This window comes from Sceloporus undulatus, chromosome 1 (genome assembly GCF_019175285.1).
Source record: "Sceloporus undulatus isolate JIND9_A2432 ecotype Alabama chromosome 1, SceUnd_v1.1, whole genome shotgun sequence".
Lineage (NCBI taxonomy): Eukaryota > Metazoa > Chordata > Lepidosauria > Squamata > Phrynosomatidae > Sceloporus > Sceloporus undulatus.
The window spans coordinates 102466185-102475789 of record NC_056522.1 but is presented as its reverse complement, the minus strand read 5'-3'; positions in this window follow the sequence as shown (position 1 = coordinate 102475789).

Below are 9605 nucleotides of genomic sequence, written 5' to 3'. Positions count from 1 at the left end.
TTTAGCCTTCTCTATCAGAAAGAGCTCTGGAGCCACAATGAACTACAATTTCCAGGATTCCCTAAGCACCGAGCCAAGGCAGTTAAAGCGGTCTCGAACTGGATTATTTCTGCAGTGTGTTTGGGAACTAAGCCCTTGTCCGGAGTCATACTGAAGTCAGGTTCCCATCCCAGCTCAGCATGAAGCCCTCTGTTGACCTTGATCAGTGTTTCCTATGCTTTATCATCTAGGAGGACTCAGATGGACTGACAGGAACGTTTCTCTTTTCTGCTTCACTTCGGCCAGAGAGAGTCTAGCCCTGTGTCTTAAGGAAGGAGGGCCATATAAACTCATGGCCTTCCAGGAAGCACTTGGTCCTCTGCTCCAGCGGTGTCTCTCCTTCGCCAGCTTCAAGGCAGAATGAAAAGCATTTTGTTTAAGGAAGCAATCTAGTCTGATGTGGTGGTTTAACGTCTCTATTTGCATACTGTCCAGATGTATTTTAAGATATGTTTTAATTTTCTAACTCTTGTTCACTTCTTATTTTTATTTGTACTTGGATATTCACTATGTACAGCGCTGTGCAGATTTACAGTGCTGTAGAAATAAACTTTAATGATGATAAAATAATAATATCCTCTCTCTTTCTATACTTCAATCTCCATCCTCAGGTGCATTTGGTAGAAAGACTTAAGTAGACTGTCGGGCCAAAACAGACTGCACAAATAATCCAGCTCGAGACCCCTTTAACGGCCCTGGCTCAGTACTAGGGAATGCTGGGAACTGTAGTTTTGTGAGACATTTAGCCTTCTCTGTCAGGGAGCTCTGGCACCACACCAAACTACAATTCCCAGGATTCCTTAAATTCCATGGCAGTTAAAGTGGTGTCAAACCCGATTATTTCTGCAGTGCAGGTGCAGCCTCAGAGTCGTGTTGACAGAAAGAAGCAGGAAGGAGGAGTTTCTTCCCAACTTAAACCCTATTTCTTAGGGAAAATCAAACCAATGAAGCTTGAGGTTTCAGACTAAAAAGGCTGCATCTGTACTGGAGTAATAATGCAGTTTGACACCGCTTTAAGTGCCTTGGATAAGTGCTAGGGAATCCTGGGAATTGTAATTTATTGTGGCACCAGAAATCTCCGACAGAGGAGGTTAAATGTCACACAGAACTACAGTTCCCAGAATTTCCTAATAGTACTGAGGCATGACAGTTAAAGCAGTCTCAAACTGGATTATTTCTGCAGTGTGTTTTCTGCAATCATTTCGCCTTCTCTCTGTCAGGGAGCTCTGGGGCCACAACAAGCTACAATTCCCAGGATTCCATAGGATGGAGCCATGGCAGTTAAAGTGGTGTATTATTTTGAAAGAGCTTGGTTAGAAAGACCATTATTTTTCTCTCTGTTTCTTCCTTTAAAGAGGCGAGAGAAATAACACCTAAAGGAAACCGGAAGAAGACTAGTCTTTGAACTAGAAGTTGTTATTCCATTTCTTATCTCTTTGGCTTGGCAGTCGTGAGGGGCGGGGCCGGCCCTCTTGCGGGAGAAAAGGGAGAGAGAGAGACTGTGTCAGGCTGGTGGGCGTGGCTTCAAGGGCAGGAGGGGCGGGGCAGGTCTTTAAGCGTTTCACTCGAATGCTGAAGGGCGCAGGCCTGATCTAGGAAGCTAAGCAGGGTCAGCCCTGGTTAGTGTTTGGATGGGAGACCGCCACTTAAATAGACGCTGTAGGATATATATTTCGGAGGAAAGAATGACAAAACCACTTCTGGGGATTCCTTGCCTACTGGCAGCTCCATTTTACTTTAGTTTATGTACAGCGCCATGTAAACTTACAGTGCTTTATAAAGTTTAATAATAATAATAATAATAAGAAGAAGAAAACCTATGAAATTCAACAGGTAACTGTTAACTTATGTCAACAGGCAACTGGAAGGCGCTGCACACACACACACACACATATGGCTGTGTGACTTTGAAAGCTTGCAACATGTAATTGTGTACTTTGGTTGGTCCCATAAAGGTATCATTGTTTGGATGTTATGGGATTTGCTATATGGCCAATGCTACCCCTAGATGTTTTTTTACACATAAGGATGTTACTATGATACCCTAAAGGCACCTGATCTCATTTGATACTGGAAGCTAAATTGGGACAGCCCTGGTTAATACTTGGATGGGAGACTGCCAACAAAGACCAGGTGCTGTGGGCTGTATATTTCGGAGGAAAGAACTGGCAAAACCATCTGAGTATTTTTTGTTGAGCATTATTTGTCGAGTAGGGAAATTGTGTCTGAAGTTATAATCATCTTCCTGTTGACATTTGTTATTGTGGTCTGAATCTGTACTTGCCTGCATGGAGAATACAGTGGGCCCTTGTTATCTGCTGGGGTTTGGTTCCAAGATCCCCCGCAGATAACAAAATCCATGGATGCTCAAGTCTCATTAAATAAAATGGCACAGCAAAATAGTGTCCCTTATACAAAATGGAAAATCAAGATTTGCTATTTGGAATTATACTTTTTTAAAATATTTTCAAGCCGTGGAGGCTTGAATCCGTGGATTAAAAAACTGTGTACAAGGAGAGCCGACTGTACTTCAGGCCTTGAACAGATCTGAAGAGAACCACAGGGAAGATAGCCATTTCCCCTTCAGAATGTGTGATTCTGACCTAACTCCTAGAGGCCAGTGTAAGGCAAGAAATCTCAGCTTATGCTCACTGTAATGACAGTAATTGCCACTCTGAAGCAGATTTTATTTTTTTATTTTATTTTTATTTTTCTGTTTGGAAGGATGTCCATGTGAAAAGTGATGTCTAATATAAACATAATCACATTTGTGCACTGAGTAATTTCCCCAGAAGGCATTTTATATATGGAAAGTACTCACCCACATGGAGGGGATTACAAAACGCAATGACATCGTATCTGTGGCAACTGTGGTTTACAAATCTGTCTTTACATTCTGAGAGGAATTAAAGGTTTCTTGGGCTACAACCAGGCTGCAGCCTCAGGTGGGCATCATACAGCTCTCAAAATGTTGCTGGGCTATATCTGTCAGTCTGGGTCCCATCATCAGCCCATGATGAAGAGTGCTGGGAATTATCAACCAAGAACATCAGTACTTCATTAAAGTGAGATAGTGTTCCATCATGCCTAAAGGAGGCAGTTATAGGATTGCTGCTGAAAAAGGCCTTTCAGGATCCACTGTACTGGACAACTACCAACTAGTTTCCAATTTTCCATTGTTTTGCAGAGCACTGGAGCTGGATGAGATGGATTATCTAGATCCATGTCAATCTGGTTTCATTCTGGCTATGAGAGAAAGAGAACGTTGATCATGTTAGAGAACAATCTATACAGGGAACTGGATATGAGGAGTGTGTCTCTGTTGCTGCCTGCAAAAGATATCCTCCCCATCATAACATCTTTACTAAGGGCTGAAAGAACATGCAGGCGTCCAACTAACATCTCCAGTTATGTTTTTTCTCTCCTGTTTGGTTTGTAACATCTTGCCTGATGAAGAAGCTGATGGAGCTTCGAAAGCTTTCAACAAGTATATTGTGCATTTCAGTTGGCCAATAAAGGTATCACTGATGGATTTCTGTTGCTTCTGTTAGGCCTTTCAGCCCAAAATGGATAATTTTCAGTGTCATCAGTCATGGTATCCTTCTGGGTCTCCTGAATGGGGTTGAACTTGGATGCACTGTTCTATAGTGACCCTTTTCTTTCCTGGATGGGTGAAGCCAAAAGAAGGTGCTGAAAGACTCTTGTTTAAACCCTTGGATGTTGGACTGTGGGGTCTCCCATGTTATTTAATAATGATAATAATAGATTTATTTATAGCCCACCCAATCATGAAGAATCTGGGCCAGTTACAACAGTAAAAATACATTTAAAATACAATAAAGTTCAAAATTAATCCCTTCGCAACCCCATCCAGAACCGTAAATTCTGGACTGGGAGGAAACGGAGAAATAAATAAATAAATAAAACAGGAGGGGCACACGATTCCCACCCTTGCTAAAAACATCTATCTAGGAAGAAGCTCTACTGAATTCAATAGGGCTTACATCTGAGAAGACATGCCTAGGACTGGGCTGTCAGAAGACAAATATTTCTGTTAGCATATGAATGAAACCATATGTTCGTTGCTTTAAAAAATACTAAAATGGTTCTAATGCTTCATGTTTTATTTTAGAGCTGAAGTACATAGAAGAACAATCTATACAAAGTTATAACCTTGAAAAGAAGAATGTTTTATGGATTATTGTGCTTGAAAGTACATTCCTTTATTCTCTGAGTTCTGCAGTACATGGGAGTACAAGCACTTACACAAAATGTAAAGGACTAATTGCATTATAGTGAGCCTTGCTTTCATTGCTGTATAAGAGGTCATCATGAGAACATAAACTGTGCAAAGATATCCAACAATATTTCCAAATAGAGCTTGCATCCATTCCCACTGTGCAATCTCTGCAAGATTTAGGCTGTAATCCCATACACACTTAACTGGGAGGAAGCCCCACTGAACTCAAGAGGATTTGCTGCTGAGTAGATGTGTATAGATTTGTGCTGCTTGGATGTAATTCTGTTGCCTCTTACCCGCAAAGAGGTGCCATTGAATTATGTGGAAGTATATATGCATGGATTTGGTGTGGAAAGGATGCATGCATGGCACATATGGATGCTGAGGAATCAAGCAAATACACCCTGCCTTTTCACCCCAGTATGTTTTCAGTGGCACCTAGTGGCTTCCATGTCAATGAGACAGTGAATCTGCTCTGGATTTTAGTGTATATTTTAAAGAATATATTTAAGGTGCTGCACTCTTTCTCTCAAAGATGTTCAACACCTTGGATAGCTCCATTAAAGTTTTAATTACTAAAAGTTGGAGTACTTTCATCACCACGCTAATATGGAGGCCATGAGCTTCCATTGTTATGTCTCAGAATGATAACATGACGCAGGGCATGTTTCTTTAGTATATGACTGACCTGAAGAACAAACATTATCTTGGCTTTTAAACCAGAGGAGGACAGTCCATGGAAGAGCAAAGAAAAGCCAATCAAGATTTCATAGGAAGGCCATGAGGAATAATTCCTGTAAAATAATAACTAACTGGAGTCATTTGAGGATTCCTTACTCTTATCTTTTAGTCTGATACCCTACGCGGGGCTCACTAGGCCATTTAAATGGGTTTTAGGTTGCCCTAGCTTTACCACTGGAACTAAGCTGAGTTTAAAATATCTCTTACAGACTCCCTGATTTAATACAACAGTAGTTATCTTGGGGAAAGATACTAAATAGGAGTAGTGAGTTTCCACTCTGCTATCTTCCAATTACTACCCCACTAACTGTCCTGTAAGGTTGCACAATGGCAAATTTATGGGCAAAATTTGGGCAAAGGACATCAAACACAATTGCAACTTGTCCTCTCTCAGAGAAGATGAGAAACTGTGATGAAATCAACCTTTAAAATTTCCTAACATGTCAGTCCTAATTTACCAACCCTCCATGAGAAATTAGGCATGGTTAAAAGGTTATGGGCTAGAAAACAGGCTTTTAGAAAGACACATTGCTTGGCTTTAACTATATATTTTAAATATTGTTAATAGGCAGGTGGCGCAAATCCTGTTATGAAAAATATATAACAGATAATTGTATTTTTGATATATAAGAATATATAAAGATGTCTGTCAAAAAGTATGGTTTTCTTCATAAATGCTTTTTACAAAATTACTCCACAGATTGTTATAAATCCTATGTAAGATATTTAATTCCTTACCACTATATAGCACATTCATTGTCTGTTATGTGCCTTCAAGTTGAAACCAATTTATGGCAGCCTTATCATAGGGTTTTCTTGGCAAGAGGAGATTTGCTGTTGATGTCCCTTTAGGCTGAGAGAGTGTGACTTACCCATGGTCACTCAATGGGTTTCCATGGCTGAGGGGGGATTCAACCTCTAGTCCCCCGAAGTCCAGGTCCAACACTCAAACCTGTAAAAGATTACAAAAGCATATGCTTATTTCCTCATGTTAAATATTCCTTAATGTGAACATGGATGTTATGTCTGCCTGTTATGATAATGCTGTTGCTCACAAGTCTGAAAACTCAGGTGACAAGCCAGTGAACATATACATATACAAACAGGCGTGGACCTGCAAATCCTACAACTAAAGAAACAGGGTGGAGGAACCAAGCCAATTTGAATACTTCACCTGAAATGCTAATTCAATTTGAACGGCGGGCAAACCTGTCCAGTGCTCTCCTGCAAAATATATTAATTCATAATTTCCAGGTTCACATGCTGGTAGCCATTCCTGCAGTCTGCAGTCGAGAGATGGAAGGCAGAGCTGCTGAAAGACCATCTCCATGAAGGGTTTTCACTCTATTGCAGAGGAGGCAACTGTGGAGGGTGTGAAGTGTGCATCTGGCCCATTCCTGGGCCCTCTCTTACACTTTAATGAAACCAGAAATAACCAGAAAATTAATTATATTTTTCCAAACATGCTAGATGCCGGATCAGAAAGGCCAGGTGGGTGATTGCAAGAGACAGGGAAGTCACTCTGGCTCTATCTGTCTTGCATCTCTTACAGGCAACCAGGATTGTGTTGTTCCATGTGGCTTTTGAGCCTTAAAACTAGGATCGGCTTTGGAAACTGTTTTCAAGGTATGTCTTTATTTCATCAGGCCTGGTGGATAAGCAAACATGTTTAATACATAAAAATAAATGGATAATGTCTGGCACCAAAACAAGAAGTGGTAAATAGTATTTACAGTAATAGATGAACTGACCCTTCTGAAGGCATGAGTATCCTTTTATCAGCCTTTTTCAGATAATGGAGAGGTATCTCAAGGGGCCACACAAAAGGCCTTGATGGGTCATAGAATTCCCGTATTCATTCTGTCAGGCTGCAACAGAGGCAGATGAGGTGGGAAGCAGGGACCTTTCATAAGTCCTGCTGAACAGCTCTGTTCTGTTGCTGTCACTCTGCTCAAGTATAACTCATGGATGTCATTTTATCTTCTGTAGCTGCATGCTGTTGAAACCGGGGACATGTTGTTTGGTGAAGCACTATAGCTCTTTGGCAGAAAATTCTAAAAAGTTCATGGAAAAGAAATCTCATGATTCCATAAAATAGGCTATGGCAGTTAATCTGGTATTTAAATCCATATTGTGTAATGTGAAAGAGAAATGTCCATTCCATTTAGCCAAGGAGCAGGATAAAAATACTTTAAAGAAAGAAAGATATCCCTTCACTGTGTTGAGCATTCCAATTAGAAATTATTAATTCATTGTATATGGTAGTATTCTGTGCATACGATAATCCTTTTGAGGGAGTGTGATGCTTGTTTTAATATTAGATTCTGTGGTTAATAACACATGGCTACCAGCATCTTAACAGCACACTATGATTATGAATCATCCTTATGTTACCAGTTGGTATATCTTTGGCAGTGTACTTCTCCTTATTTATTTATCCAGCTGAAATCTAACCATTTGTGTCTGATAACATATGCTGAGAGATTAGTTGTATCTTTTGTACAAACAAGCTCTTTATTTGACAAAAGGATGCACCTAAAAATAGGCTGTAGAATCTGGATATTTTGGGCTGTAGCTTAATAGGTCAAATTGTAGCTGAGACACTTTAATTCTAAATGGCCTTGCAGTTTTGTCCCTGTTCATCAAAGCTGATCTTATCAAGTCCAGATGGTACTCAAATTAATCTGTGTTCTGGATACTTTCTCTGTTCCAGTTGACCAGTTAGATTCTTATGCACTCCTTGCCATGTGTATGTATTTACAAATAAGTTACTCAGAATCTATGTCTGCCAATCACAACCATGTTATACAAACAACATTTACACATTTCAAGGAAGGTCAAAAGGAGAAACTCATAAAGACTTTTGACTTCTGGTTTTGGAGTTCCCTATAACCAGTATGCTACTAAAAGCCAAAAAGCAAAATGTTTCCAAAAGCAGCTCACCTGGAGATACAGATGGTGGAAGAGCAGAATGCAGAGAGTTAAAACCTTTAGTTAGGCAAATCATTGACCAATGCTTTTTCTGTGACCTTTTTTTTTTAAAAGTTCAGATGAATTATAAAATATATTAATGTAAATATGTTTAAATGATTAGTTTCAAACTCTAGTTAGGATATGTGAGTTTATTCATCATTTACCAATTCTTTTTCTGTGGCCTTTAAACAAAAGTTCAGCTGAATTATAAAACATGTTCATTTAAATAAGTTTAAATTACTAGTTCCAAACTCCTAGTTAGAATGTGAGAGTTTATTCATTTATTTATAACCCATCTCTGGATGGCATAACAGCAGAGAGAGAGAAAGCCATAAATCCACACAGCCAAGCCAATGGGTAGAACACACCGTGTTAGCATTTGTATGAGCTGAGCTAATTGTTGGAGCTGAATGCTTCTTATGACAGCATGAATAGGGAAGCAAATTCAGCTAACTGGCTTTCTCTAACACAGTGATTCCCAAACTCTGGTCCTCCAGGTGTTTTGGACTTCAGTTTCCAGAAGCCTCAGCCATCTTGGCGAATGTCCTGGGATTCTGGGAGCTTAAGTCCAAAATACAGTACCTGGAAGGACAGAGTTTGGGAATCACTGCTCTAACAGATAAGGCAAAAGCTTACCATACTCTTCTTCTTATGTGAAGGTACAGGTTAAGGTGTGGCTTTCCATTTCCCCTTGACACATTGGTGGATGGTAGGGGCCAGTGTATATTCGTTTCAGCACAGATCTGAGTCACAGAGACCAATGCCTCAGAGATTGAAGATATTCATCTCCAAACTTTCATGAAACATCTGCTTCAGATACAGATCCTGTATTCGCTCAGTGTACTTATTTCTTCCTGACACAGCTCTTGAATAAAGTTTTGACTTATAAAGGTTTGAGCCTTCTTTTGCTCCCACCAATATGTAGAAGTCATTGGTTGTGTGAGGGTTTGACAACTAGTCGCAGATGATGACAGCTCTTACTGTGGCACCTAATCTTTGGCTAAAGTCATCTGGGCTGCTCAACCAGCTTAATCAGCACAAGATTCTCATTGTGATCCCAAAGTGTGGAGGAAGAGCTTCCAATATAGAATTATGCAATCAAATGAATCAAATATTTTCCCCACCAAGGCAAGAAACAAGGTTGGACATTTCTTTTGCCTTTCCCATGGCGCATGTTTTGTATTAAATGAATGTCTTTTCCTTTGGGTCCTCCTGTGTCTTCAACAGAAGAATATCAACAAAGAGCAGCTGAGCTGGACTGGCAGTCTATATAACTCCTGCCACATCTCTTCACATTCAATGAATGGGTGGATGAAGAGAAATTACACTGTTTCCACTAAGAGCCTGGCAGACTGGCCACACAATGCACGCCCCAACTCAGGCCCCATGGCGCCAAGATGCCACATACTGCACAACACAGCACGCGGCATCACAGTGCTCCTCTGGCACTATATTTAGATGACACAGTGCCCCAGGAGTGCCATAAAGCCATGGCACTGGTGGCTACAGTGCCCTTTCCAGGGTGCAAGGAAGAGCAATAAAAAGCTCCTTTTTGCACCATGGAAAGGTTAGATAGGGTTGGGAAGTGCAGTTGCCGCAGCCCCAGTGTGAC